Source organism: Nerophis lumbriciformis, linkage group LG27, assembly GCF_033978685.3.
Source record: "Nerophis lumbriciformis linkage group LG27, RoL_Nlum_v2.1, whole genome shotgun sequence".
Taxonomy (NCBI): Eukaryota; Metazoa; Chordata; class Actinopteri; order Syngnathiformes; family Syngnathidae; genus Nerophis; species Nerophis lumbriciformis.
This window is the reverse complement of record NC_084574.2, coordinates 31,351,528-31,364,673: the sequence shown is the minus strand read 5'-3', so window position 1 is coordinate 31,364,673 and position 13,146 is coordinate 31,351,528.

Genomic DNA, 13,146 nt, shown 5'->3' with positions numbered 1-13,146 from the left:
TAATGAAACTGCCTAACAATAAACCCACATAAGAAACCAAGAACTCGCCCTCGATCATTAGCTGTTTATATTGTGGGAAAGCGGACGTGTGAACAGGCTGTCAACACGTCACTCAGGTCCGCATGGAGCTGGAGGGGGCGTGGCCTCCAGCTCCGCCTGAATTTCGGTAGATTTTCGGGAGAAAATGTGTCCCGGGAGGTTTTCGGGAGAGGCGCTGAATTTTGGGAGTCTCCCGGAAAATCCGGGAGGGTTGGCAAGTATGTGTACAATTGACCACTAAATGGTAACACCCGAATACGTTTTTCAACTTGTTTAAGTCAATCAATCAATCAATCAAGCAATGTTTATTTATATAGCCCTAAATCACAAGTGTCTCAAAGGGCTGCACAAGCCACAACGACACCCTCGGTACAGAGCCCCCCCCCCTCTAGGGGAGACTGAATGCAATGGATGTCGAGTGGGTCTGACATAATATTGTGAGTCCAGTCCATAGTGGATCCAACATAATAGTGAGAGTCCAGTTCATAGTGGGTCAGCAGGACACCATCCCGAGCGGAGACGGGTCAGCAGCGCAGAGATGTTCCCAACTGATGCACAGGCGAGCGGTCCACCCCGGGTCTCGACTCTGGACAGCCAGCACTTCATCCATGGCCACCGGACCTGTGTGTCTCCCCCTCCACAAGAGATAGGGGGGAGCAGAGGAGAAAAAAAAGAAACGGCAGGTCAACTGGTCTAAAAAAGGGGGGCTATTTAAAGGCTAGAGTATACAAATGAGTTTTAAGATGGGACTTAAATGCTTCTACTGAGGTAGCATCTCTAACTGTTACCTGGAGGGCATTCCATAGTACTGGAGCCCGAATAGAAAACGCTCTATAGCCCGCAGACTTTTTTGGGGCTCTGGGAATCACTAATAAGCCAGAGTTCTTTGAACGCAGATTTTTTGCCGGGACATATGGTACAATACAATCGGCAAGATAGGATGGAGCTAGACCGTGTAGTATTTTATACGTAAGTAGTAAAACCTTAAAGTCACATCTAAAGTGGACAGTCGGGGTCCACTTAAATCAATTCATGGTACAAATATATACTATCATCATTTTAATTACAGCAAGGTGGTCTTGCCGCTGGGAACTTAGGCCTGCCGCACCTCCACCGGTGCCTGTGGTGGACTGTGCATGGCAGGGATGTCCTCTTCCCTGAGTCAGGCCTAAACCTGACCGCATACCAGAAAAGGTTTTGCTGCAGGGTCTTCAGCTGGGGACCACCTCTCATTGATGTTTCGCCCCTTAGCCCAGAACATCTCCCGGTGGTGGGGCAGTGAACAGGGACGTCTCCCTGACACCCCCTGCAGCAAACCCTACTTGGATGTTGCTCCCCAAGCCATGATACAGTCATCACACAAGTTAATCATCAGAGGATATACATTGAATTATTTACAATCCGGGGGGTGGGATGAGGAGGGCTTGGTTGATATCAACACTTCAGTTATCAACAATTGCATCATCAGAGAAATGGGCATTGAAACAGTGTAGGTCTGACTTGGTAGGATGTGTAAAGCGAGCAGAGAACATAGTGATTTCAGATAGCATAAGAACAAGTATATACATTAGAAATACATTTGATTATTTACATTTGGTTCTTTACAATCCGGGGAGGTGGGATGTGGAAGGGGGAGGGTGTTAGTTTAGGGTTGAAGTTGCCTGGAGGTGTTGTTTTAGTGCGGTTTTGAAGGAGGATAGAGATGCACTTTCTTTTACACCTGTTGGGAGTGCATTCCATATTGATGTGGCATAGAAGGAGAAGGAGTTAAAGGCCTACTGAAAAGCGAGTTTCTTTTTTAAACGGGGATAGCAGGTCCATTCTATGTGTCATACTTGATCATTTCGCGATATTGCCATATTTTTGCTGAAAGGATTTAGTAGAGAACATCGACGATAAAGTTCGCAACTTTTGGTCGCTGATAAAAAAGCCTTGCCTGTACCGGAAGTAGCAGACGAGTAGCGTGACGTCACAGGTTGTGGAGCTCCTCACATCCGCACATTGTTTACAATCATGGCCACCAGCAGCGAGAGCGATTCGGACCGAGAAAGCGACGATTTCCCCATTAATTTGAGCGAGGATGAAAGATTTGTGGATGAGGAAAGTGAGAGTGAAGGACTAGAGGGCAGTGGGAGCGATTTAGATAGGGACGATGCTGTGAGAGGCGGGTGGGACCTGATATTCAGCTGGGAATTACTAAAACAGTAAATAAACACAAGACATACATATACTCTATTAGCCACAACACAACCAGGCTTATATCTAATATGCCACAAATTAATCCCGCATAACAAACACCTCCCCCCTCCCATCCATATAACCCGCCAATACAACTCAAACACCTGCACAAGACACTCAATCCCACAGCCCAAAGTACCGTTCACCTCCCCAAAGTTCAGACAGCACATATATTTCCCCAAAGTCCCCAAAGTTACGTACGTGACATGCACATAGCGGCACGCATGTACGGGCAAGCGATCAAATGTTTGGAAGCCGCAGCTGCATGTGTACTCACGGTACCGCGTCTGCGCATCCAACTCAAAGTCCACCTGGTAAGAGTCTCTGTTGTCCCAGTTCTCCACAGGCCAATGGTAAAGCTTGACTGTCATCTTCCAGGAATGTAAACAATGAAACACCGGCTGTGTTATCCGGCACAACAGTCAGGGGGTGCATTCTACGGCGGGGGTGCGTTATCCAGCACAACACCTGCCGCAATACACCTCTTCCCACCTACAGCTTTCTTCTTTGCTGTCTCCATTGTTCATTGAACAAATTGCAAAAGATTCACCAAAACAGATGTCCAGAATACAGTGGAATTTTGCGATGAAAACAGACGACTTAATAGCTGGCCACCATGCTGTCCCAAAATGTCCTCTACAATCCGTGACGTCACGCGCTGACGTCATCATACCGAGACGTTTCTGGCAGGATATTTCGCGCGAAATTTAAAATTGCACTTTAGTAAGCTAACCCGGCCGTATTGGCATGTGTTGCAATGTTAAGATTTCATCATTGATGTATAAACTATCAGACTGCGTGGTCGGTAGTAGTGGGTTTCAATAGGCCTGGATTCTGGAGACAAATCTCGTTTGTTGGTTGACCTTTCTGATTGATTGATGTCACATGTCCTACAAAGTGAGACTTACACTGTTACAATGTCTATTTCTCACTAGGTGGCAGCAAGTAGCTAAATGCTTTGCGGAAGTCGGGAACATGGTTTGTCGTGATCACAATATGCAGACGACAGCGGAAGGCAGCGTGCAGGTAAAAAGGTGTCTAATGCTTAAACCAAAAAATAAACAAAAGGCGAGTGCCGCTAAGAAAAGGCATTAGGCGAGTGCCGCTAAGACATTGAAGCATAGCAACTGACTGCAAAGTAAACAAAAACAGAATCCTGGACGACAGCAAAGACTTACAGCGTGTGGAGCAGCAGACGGCGTCCACAAAGTACATCCGTACATGACATAACAATCCACAACAAAATAGGAGCGCAAGACAAGAACTAAAACACTACACACAGGCATACTTGCCAACCCTCCCGGATTTTCCGGGAGACTCCCGAAATTCAGCGCCTCTCCTGAAAACATCCCGGGACAAATTTTCTCCCGAAATTCAGGCGGAGCTGGAGGCCACGCCCCCTCCAGCTCCATGCGGACCTGAGTGACGTGTCGACAGCCTGTTTTCACATCCGTTTTCCCACAATACAAACAGCGTGCCTGCCCAATCACATTATAACTGTAGAATGATCGAGGGCGAGTTCTTGGTTTCTTATGTGGGTTTATTGTTAGGCAGTTTCATTAACGTCCTCCCAGCGCGGTAACAACACACAACAGCAGTCACGTTTTCGTCTACCGTAAAGCAGTTCGTCTGCCGTAAACAGCAATGTTGTGAAATGTTGTGACACTTTTAAACAGGACAATACTACCATCTACTGTGCATGCATATATGACAATAACATCTATAGCTTTTAGAGAGTGCAGTGCACAACTGCGCACACAACAAAGAGACGAAGCAGAATGCATCATCAGAGAGGGTGTTCAGCATGGTTAGAAAAATAGTGACAGAGAATAGAACAAGGTTGGACAATTTAACCCTTAACTCAACAATGAGTAGATGAGTGTTATGTGTGTGTATATGTGTAAATAAATGAACACTGAAATTCAAGTATTTCTCTTATTTATATGTATATAATAAAATATATATATATATATATATATATATATGTATATATATATATATATATATATAGCTAGAAAGTCAAGTATTTCTTATATATATATATATATATATATATATATATATATATATATATATATATATATATATATATATATATATATATATATATATATGTATATGAAAACTTGGTGAATTCTAGCTGTAAATATACTCCTCCCCTCTTAACCACGCCCCCAACCAAGCCCCCACCCCAACCAGGTCTCAAGGTTGGCAAGTATGCACACAGGAAAACACCAAAAAACTCCAAATAAGTCACAGCGTGATGTGACAGGTGGTGACAGTACACCTACTTTGAGACAAGAGCTATAGTGATGCATGATTGGTTATGGTTTGAATTTGTGAGAATGACAATTGTGAGAATGACTTTTTACTGTCAATATCGACGACTGAGTTTCATTTTTTTAATGTTTTCTGCTGATGGTGTGCTTCAGGATTTTTCCAATGAAAAAAATGTGCCTTGGCTCAGAAAAGGTTGAAAAACACTGCAATAATGTATCCATGAATTGATTTCATGTCAATTAATTCATCTTTAAAATTTGACACCTACTTTGAAAAAACAAGCTCCTCAAGATCTATATCCATCCTTACACTACACAAGGCTGTTGAAGTCATTCTATTTAAGGGTGTCTGGCATGCCAGGGCAAAGGACAAACATTTATGACAATGTTGGACACAAGGTCTTGTCCTGAGAAGTGTAAAAAGGCATTTTCATGCAGTGGTGTGCCACCAGGGGCCAGCAAGGCCTTCTCTGCTGGCCTAACATAACCAGAAATCATGATCATAATCAAAAATAAAAACTTTTTTTAATTTACTTTAACCTAAATATATTGATGCATGGTTGGTTATGGTTTAAAGTCATAGCCAACAATTGCGAGAACGACTTTTTATTGTACTGAGTTTCATTTTTTAATGTTTTCTGGTGATGGTGTGCCTCCACATTTTTTCAGAGAAAAAAAAGTGCCTTGGCTCAAAAAAGGTTAAAAAAACACTGCTCTCGACCAAAAATCACTACATATTCTCTACTGCTCACTAGTGTTACCATATCTGAATTATTGTGCAGAAATATGGGGAAACAACTACAAAAGTACACTTCATTCATTAACGGTGTTAGAATAATATGCCGATGATTGCCAGATTTATTTTCCCATGGCACAAAATAACACGGTTCAACGTCTTATTGACTGCCTGCACGACATCAAAGTCTGGCTTTCAGCTAACTTCCTGAGCCTAAATGAAGATAAAACAGAAGTTATGTTGTTCGGTCCAAGTCGCTCTCCCTCCCCCAACGTTGACCTCGGCACTCTGACCCCGTATCTCAGCGACTCTGTCACAAACCTGGGGGTAAAGTTTGACTCAGATTTTAAATTCGAAAAACAAATCAGCAGCGTCGTTCAAAAAAGCTTTTATCAATTACGCCAAATAGCGAAAGTGAAACCGCTTCTATCAAGACATGATCTTGAGAAATTAATCCACGCTTTTATCTCGACTCGTCTTGATTACTGTAATGCCCTGTATGTTGGCATTAGCCAGGCCTCCCTCGCCCGCCTGCAGCTCGTGCAGAACTCTGCTGCTCGTCTGCTAACACAGACCCGCAGACGTGAGCACATCACCCCTATTTTAGCGTCCCTTCACTGGCTCCCTGTGCGTTACCGAATACATTTTAAACTCCTTTTATTTGTTTTTAAATGTCTAAACAACCTCGCGCCAACCTATCTCTCCGACCTCCTTCAGCCTTACTGCCCCACCCGATCCTTAAGATCAGCCGATCAGCTGCTGTTGACGGTCCCTGACACAAGGCTGAAGCTTAGAGGTGACAGAGCTTTCGCCGTTGCTGCTCCCAAGCTCTGGAACGACCTACCCCTGAGTGTTAGACAAGCCTCCTCTCTTCCTGTTTTTAAATCTCTCTTAAAAACATACTTTTATTCCATGGCTTTTAACACTGAGTGATATCCATCCTGCAATGGCGCCCCATAATACACCTGCTGTGATCCTGTTTTTATGTTTTTATGTTTTTATTAATTCTATTTTAATTATTTATTTTTTATCGTGTTCTGTTTGTGTTGTGTTGTGTTTGCTCGGTACTCGTTTTATCTTTTAACCTGCTCATTGTACAGCACTTTGGCTACCCCTGTGGTAAATTTTAAATGTGCTCTATAAATAAAGTTGATTTGATTTGATTTGATTTGAACCGTATGCAAGCGAAACCGACGAAAACGACACGACAGCCAGCGACACGGGAGAAAGCGAGGACGAATTCGGCGATCGCCTTCTAACCAACGATTGGTATGTGTTTGTTTGGCATTAAAGGAAACTAACAACTATGAACTAGGTTTACAGCATATGAAATACATTTGGCAACAACATGCACTTTGAGAGTGCAGACAGCCCAATTTTCATCAATTAATATATTCTGTAGACATACCCTCATCCGCGCTCTTTTCCTGAAAGCTGATCTGTCCAGTTTTGGAGTTGATGTCAGCAGGCCAGGGAAGCTAGGGTCGATAGGGGGTTTAGCTCGCTCGTCTGCGGGAACAAACTGCCGCCATTGCTTGCCGTGCTACCGAGGTCCTTTGTCCCTGAATTGCTCACACACTCCGGCAGATTCAATGGGGGTCTGGCGGCAGATTTCTTTGACTTTATCGTTGGAAATGCATCTGCTTTGAGTGTCGCAGGATATCCACACATTCTTGCCATCTCTGTCGTAGCATAGCTTTCGTCGGTAAAGTGTGCGGAACAAACGTCCAATTTCTTGCCACATTCGCATCTTTGGGCCACTGGTGCAACTTGAATCCGTCCCTGTTCGTGTTGTTACACCCTCCGACAACACACCGACGAGGCATGATGTCTCCAAGGTCCGGAAAACAGTCAAAAAAACGGAAAATAACAGAGCTGATTTGACTCGGTGTTTGAGAAAATGGCGGATTGCTTCCCGATGTCGCTCCGAGAGCGAATATTAGAAAGGCGTTTAATTCGCCAAAATTCACCCATTTAGAGTTCGGAAATCGGTTAAAAAAATATATGGTCTTTTTTCTGCAACATCAAGGTATACATTGACGCTTACATAGGTCTGGTGATAATGTTCCCCTTTAAGTTAAAATCCCAACGATAGTCACACTGGGAGGTGAGGGGAGCAGTGAGCAGCAGCGGTGGCCGCGCTCGGGAATCATTTGGTGATTCAACCCCCAACTCCAACAGTTGATGCTGAGTGGCAATGGGTCCCATTTTTATAGTCTTTGGTATGACTCGGCCGGGGTTTGAACTCACGACCTTCCTGTGTCAGGGCGGACATTCTAACCACATGGCCTTGTGTTCAGAGTGTCCTATAGCCCCATTTGTCACGGTTTACCTGACACACGAAACGTGATGAATTGGGTGCACTGTCCACTTTAGCCGCCAGACAGCAGTAGAGTGTTGAATATCTTCAAATGTGTTTTGTGGCAACTCCAACTTTGCCCACAGTTGCTATGGAGAGTGGCGCTTTCCATCTTTTCCAGTAAACTGCATTGCAAAGTGATTAACCTCCCCACCCCCTTCCTATTTTGCCACAAATGCAATTTCATTGTCGGAGTGTCATACACGAACATGTTTAGATGTTTTACTTGTCGTTTATTTACTCAAAACGTGGTAACAGTTTTATAAGAACATAATAAAAAAATTAAAAAAAAAGTGCTGTATTAATACAGACTATGTACCATTTAAAATACTTTTTTTTTTGTATCATCAATAACATTTGCTGGAGCCTCTCTCAGTATATCAGTGCCACACTAGTGGCTCCCTGGAGCATTTTTTAAAAAAATATTAAAAATGGAAAAAGATGGGGGAAACATAATTTTTTGGTATTATTACGTTTTTTGTTTGAGGAAAAACATGACACAAACCTTCCCGATTGTCAGAAATGTTTAATATGTTTGTGTGTATGCTTCACTGATTTGGTGAACATCGTTTTGTCCTACTCATTTTGGCGGTTCTTGAACTCATCATAGTGTGGACTGTGACACAACACTTTGTTTACATGTAAAATCTTCCACTCCTTCTTTGTCTCATTTTGTCCACTAAACGTTTTATACTGTGCGTGAATGCACAAATGCCATGTAAAGGAAAAGGAGTAGGATTAAATAAGCTCTCCTTCTTCCTACTCCTTTTCAAACATGTTGAATAGAGAAACTGGAAATTGTGATGTATCATGTTCGAAATAAACCCAACCTTAACTCAACCCAACATCGGTATGTCAATAATTTCCTGTTCTGTTGTGAAATAAGGTTTGAAAACAGGAGACAATGTTGCACGTTTCTTACGACACAAACCAGAAAGCCTGTTTTTTTCCGTCCACACAAAAGCAGAAAGGCGCGTGGACACGGCCTTATAGTGCATGACTATCATGTTTGTAAAACACAGAGACAGACGAGCTGGTTTAAAGTCGACGTGGTGATTTTTCTGGGTTTGTAGGACGTATCTGAGGTGTAATGATTCCCGAGCGCGGCCACCGCTGCTGCTCACTGCTCCCCTCACCTCCCAGGGTGTGGAACAAGGGGATGGGTCAAATGCAGAGGATCATTTCACCACACCTAGTGTGTGTGTGTGACTATCAGTGGAACTTTAACTTTTTAAAGGAAGCAGGACACTGCCTGTGTGAAAGGAAATAGCAAGAAACCTTGTCCTGTCATTACGAAAGAAGCAGAAGGTTTGACATTGTTCAGAAACTTGTGTTACGGTTTCAGTTAGAGAGAAACTAATAGTTTTGTGTCACATGTTTCCTTCATGAATGACTCAACATGGTGCTGTGCGCCCCCTTAAAGATAATACCTTCTTTAATGAAGAGTGCATGCTGTTACCAGCAAAGACACATTACTCCCATGACTCAAATTCCCAACCCAAATATATGCTGAGTGGAGTATTAAAAATACACTTGTTATTGAGAGGTCAGTGGGCCTTGTTGTACAAAAAAAAAAAAAACAGGAATCGTTTTTATAGCGTTGTTGACTGCTTTCAACTTTCAAAAGCACAGAAAGAGCAAAATAGTGTAACAACTAAAATGTCCAAATGTTTACAATTATCTTTTGTAAAAATAATATAACACTAATATTTTTGTTTTCTAGCGTTTTCATTAGTGAGCATCATTTGAGTTTGCTGCCCTCGTGTGTATATTGTGTGTAATTACAACCCCTACATTATTTTAAGGGACCGACTGTGGTTTGAAAAAATAAAATTAAAAACATTTAAATAAGCATTGCAATTTTCTTTTTCTTTTTTCTTTTTGTGACAACTTTTTTTTTTTTTATATAAAAAAGGTGTCGTGATATGATTATAAACATGTAACAGTTAGAGATGCTACCTCAGTAGAAACATTTAAGTCCCATCTCAAAACTCATTTGTATACTCTAGCCTTTGAATAGCCCCCCTTTTTTAGACCAGTTGATCTGCCGTTTCTTTTCTTTTCTCCTCTGTTCCCCCCTATCCCTTGTGGAAGGGGAGACACACAGATCCGGTGGCCATGGATGGGGTGCTGGCTGCCCGGGGTCGGGACCCGGGGTGAACCGCTCGCCTGTATATCGGTTGGGAACATCTCTGCGCTGCTGACCCGTCTCTGCTCGGGATGGTTTCCTGCTGACCCCACTGTGGACTGGACTCTTACTGTTATGCTGGATCCACTATGGACTGGACTCTCACAATATTATGTTAGACCCACTCGACATCCATTGCATTCGGTCTCCCTAGAGGGGGGGGGGTTACCCACATATGCGGTCCTCTCCAAGGTTTCTCATAGTCATTCACATCGACGTCCCACTGGGGTGAGTTTTTCCTTGCCCTTATGTGGGCTATACCGAGGATGTCATTGTGGCTTGTGCAGCCCTTTGAGACACTTGTGATTTAGGGCTATATAAATAAACATTGATTGATTGATTGATGTTCAGGACCTTGTCATGGAGTGGACCATATAACTAAGTCAAATTAATACGTGATTTTACATGACTGCTGACATATGGGGTGCCAAAAGTAAAAATTCAGTCACACTTTCCTAGCAGATATATTTCTCAGATTTAACTTTAGCAAGTTTTCGTCACATTTAAGTTTAAAAATACATGTTAATTTCAGGCTTGTTACTGACAGTTTGGTCATGTTTGTGTTTTCCTGTGTTGGGTGTTTTCATTCCTGTCCAGTGCTCTTATTTCTAGTTTCTACTTCCTGTGTTTTTTAATCACTTCCTGTCCTGGTGCTCTTGTTTTGTCAGTATTTCCTGTTTTGTCTCTGTGATTTGAAGCACCTTTTACTTTCTGTTCTAGCACACCTAATTCTCATTAATCAGTTCTATTTAGTTCCACCTGGGTCCCTCCTTCTGTGCTGGATCAATATACTTGTTAGTTGGCTTCCTGTGCACCTCCCTGCTGCCAAAAAATACACTTTTACCCGCACGCTGGCTGTTATTTCCACATCCTTGATGATCGTGCTACAAGCAACGCTCAATAAACCGTGACAGATATCTCTAAATATTATATCAAAATGTTAAATCTAAACCTCCATCCATCCATTTTCTACCGCTTATTCCTTTCGGGGTTGCGGGGAGCGCTGGAGCCTATCTCAGCTACAATCGGGCGGAAGGCGGGGTACACCCTGGACAAGTCGCCACCTCATCACAGGGCCAACACAGATAGACGGACAACATTCACACTCACATTCACACACTAAACCTAAATCCTAAATCTAAATGTGAGCGCTAAATCTTAAAGCTAAACCTGAATCTTAAATGTAAACCTAAATCTTAAATATAAATATGAATGTGAGTGCTAAATGTTAAAGCTAAACCTAAATGTTAAATCTGAACTTTAATCTAAATTGAAATGAGAGAACTAAATGTTGAATCTAAATCCAATCTCTGGATGCTGAAAAAGTAGTTGACCGTGTGGAATTATCTATTTTATGTCCTGAAGAGATTCGGCTTTGGTGACAATTTTATTTCATGGATAAAATCTATTGTATTATTAGGACAAACAATACTAAATCTGAATAGTTTTGCCTTTGCTGCTCCACTCGACAGGGAGGCCCCATGAGCCCATTGCTTTTTGCTTTTGCCATCCAGCCTCTGTCAATAGCGTTTCGTACCAGCCCGTATGTCGACACATTGTGCATGGGAAGTTCTCTCTCTATGCAGATGACCATCTTCTGGCTTGTGGGGGCCCGGTTGCTGGTGGGGTGGGGAGTCTCTGGGCCGCTCAGGGGGTGTGGTTTCTCGCTGGCTTGGGGGCTGGCTGTCCCCTGCTTCTCCCGTGCCTTGTCCTCTGCCGGCTGCGTCTGTCTATGGCTTGCTGCTGGCCCTTCCAGGGTGGGCCTGGCTCTGGGGCTCCTGTCGCTGGCCGGCCTGGCCGTGTGGATCGGTGGTCCCTTGTTCCCTGGGCGCCGCACCTGCTGTTTTTGGGTTGGGCTCTCTGGGTGGCTGGGGCCGTACTCTGGCTCCCGCACGTACTGGAAGACAAATATATTGTACGGTACATACAAATACACATACAGTATATACTCACATACACACCGGGTTCAGGGTCTTTTTGTGTGGAGTTTGCATGTTCTCCCCGTGACTGCGTGGGTTCCCTACGGGTACTCCGGCTTCCTCCCACCTCCAAAGACATGCACCTGGGGATAGGCTGATTGCCAACACTAAATGGGCCCTAGTGTGTGAATGTGAGTGTGAATGGTTGTGTGTTTATTTGAGTTGGCCCTGCAATGAGGTGGCAACTAGTCCAGGGTGTACTCTGCCATCCGCCCGAATGCAGCAGGGATAGGCTCCAGCCAACCCAGCAACCCCAAGAGAGCCAAGCGGTAAAAAAGGCATACTTGCCAACCTTGACACCTGCGATTTCAGGAGGTGGGGGGTGGGGGGCGTGGTCGGGGGTGGGGCGAGGTGTGGTTGGGGGCGTGGTTAAAAGGGTAGGAGTATATTGACAGCTAGAATTTACCAAGTCAAGTATTTGATACATATATATATATATATATATATATATATATATATATATATATATATATATATATATATATATATATATATATATATATATATGTATATATATATATATATATATATATATATATATATATATATATATATATATATATATATTATATCTACATCCTGAAAATATGCAAACAAAACTGTGTTTAGATAATTGATACTTCAAACTTGCATAAATAAATCTTAAGGAATATAACATAACTTGGCTTCTGAGAGCTTCAAACTGTAATGAATAAAATGCTAAAGTTGTTGATAAACAAGCAATTATTTTAATAATTAAATATGTATATATATAATTATATATATTTAAAATTAATTATTTCAAATATGTTTATTTTAATGTATAGTTCTATGGCTGGATGTAATAAGGAGTCAGAAAAAATACAAATAAAAATACAATTAATTTTGATGTTTTTAGCAAAATATAGTAAAAATTTATTTAGTTTTTTTTTTTTTCTTAATTAATAAATATATTTATTTTTAGGTAAGATAAACATAATAATACAATTTATCTCTAGTCTGGATGATTTAGTTCTTGTCACCCTGTTGTCCTCCCGTTGTGAAAAAAGGCTGTCCTCACTCAGGTCCGCATGGAGCTGGAGGGGGCGTGGCCTCCAGCTCCGGTTGAAAATCGGGAGATTTTCGGGAGAATATTTGTCCCGGGAGGTTTTCGGGTGATGCGCTGAATTTCGGGAGTCTCCCGGAAAATTTGGGAGGGTTGGCAAGTATGAAAAAAGGTCACATGATAAACACAGGAAAAGCACTCATGAAAAGCAAACTTTTTTTTTATTGATTGAACTACTAAAAAAAATCAATGAACTCACAGCTTAGAATTAATTGATGTTAGAAAATCAACGATTCATCCCAAA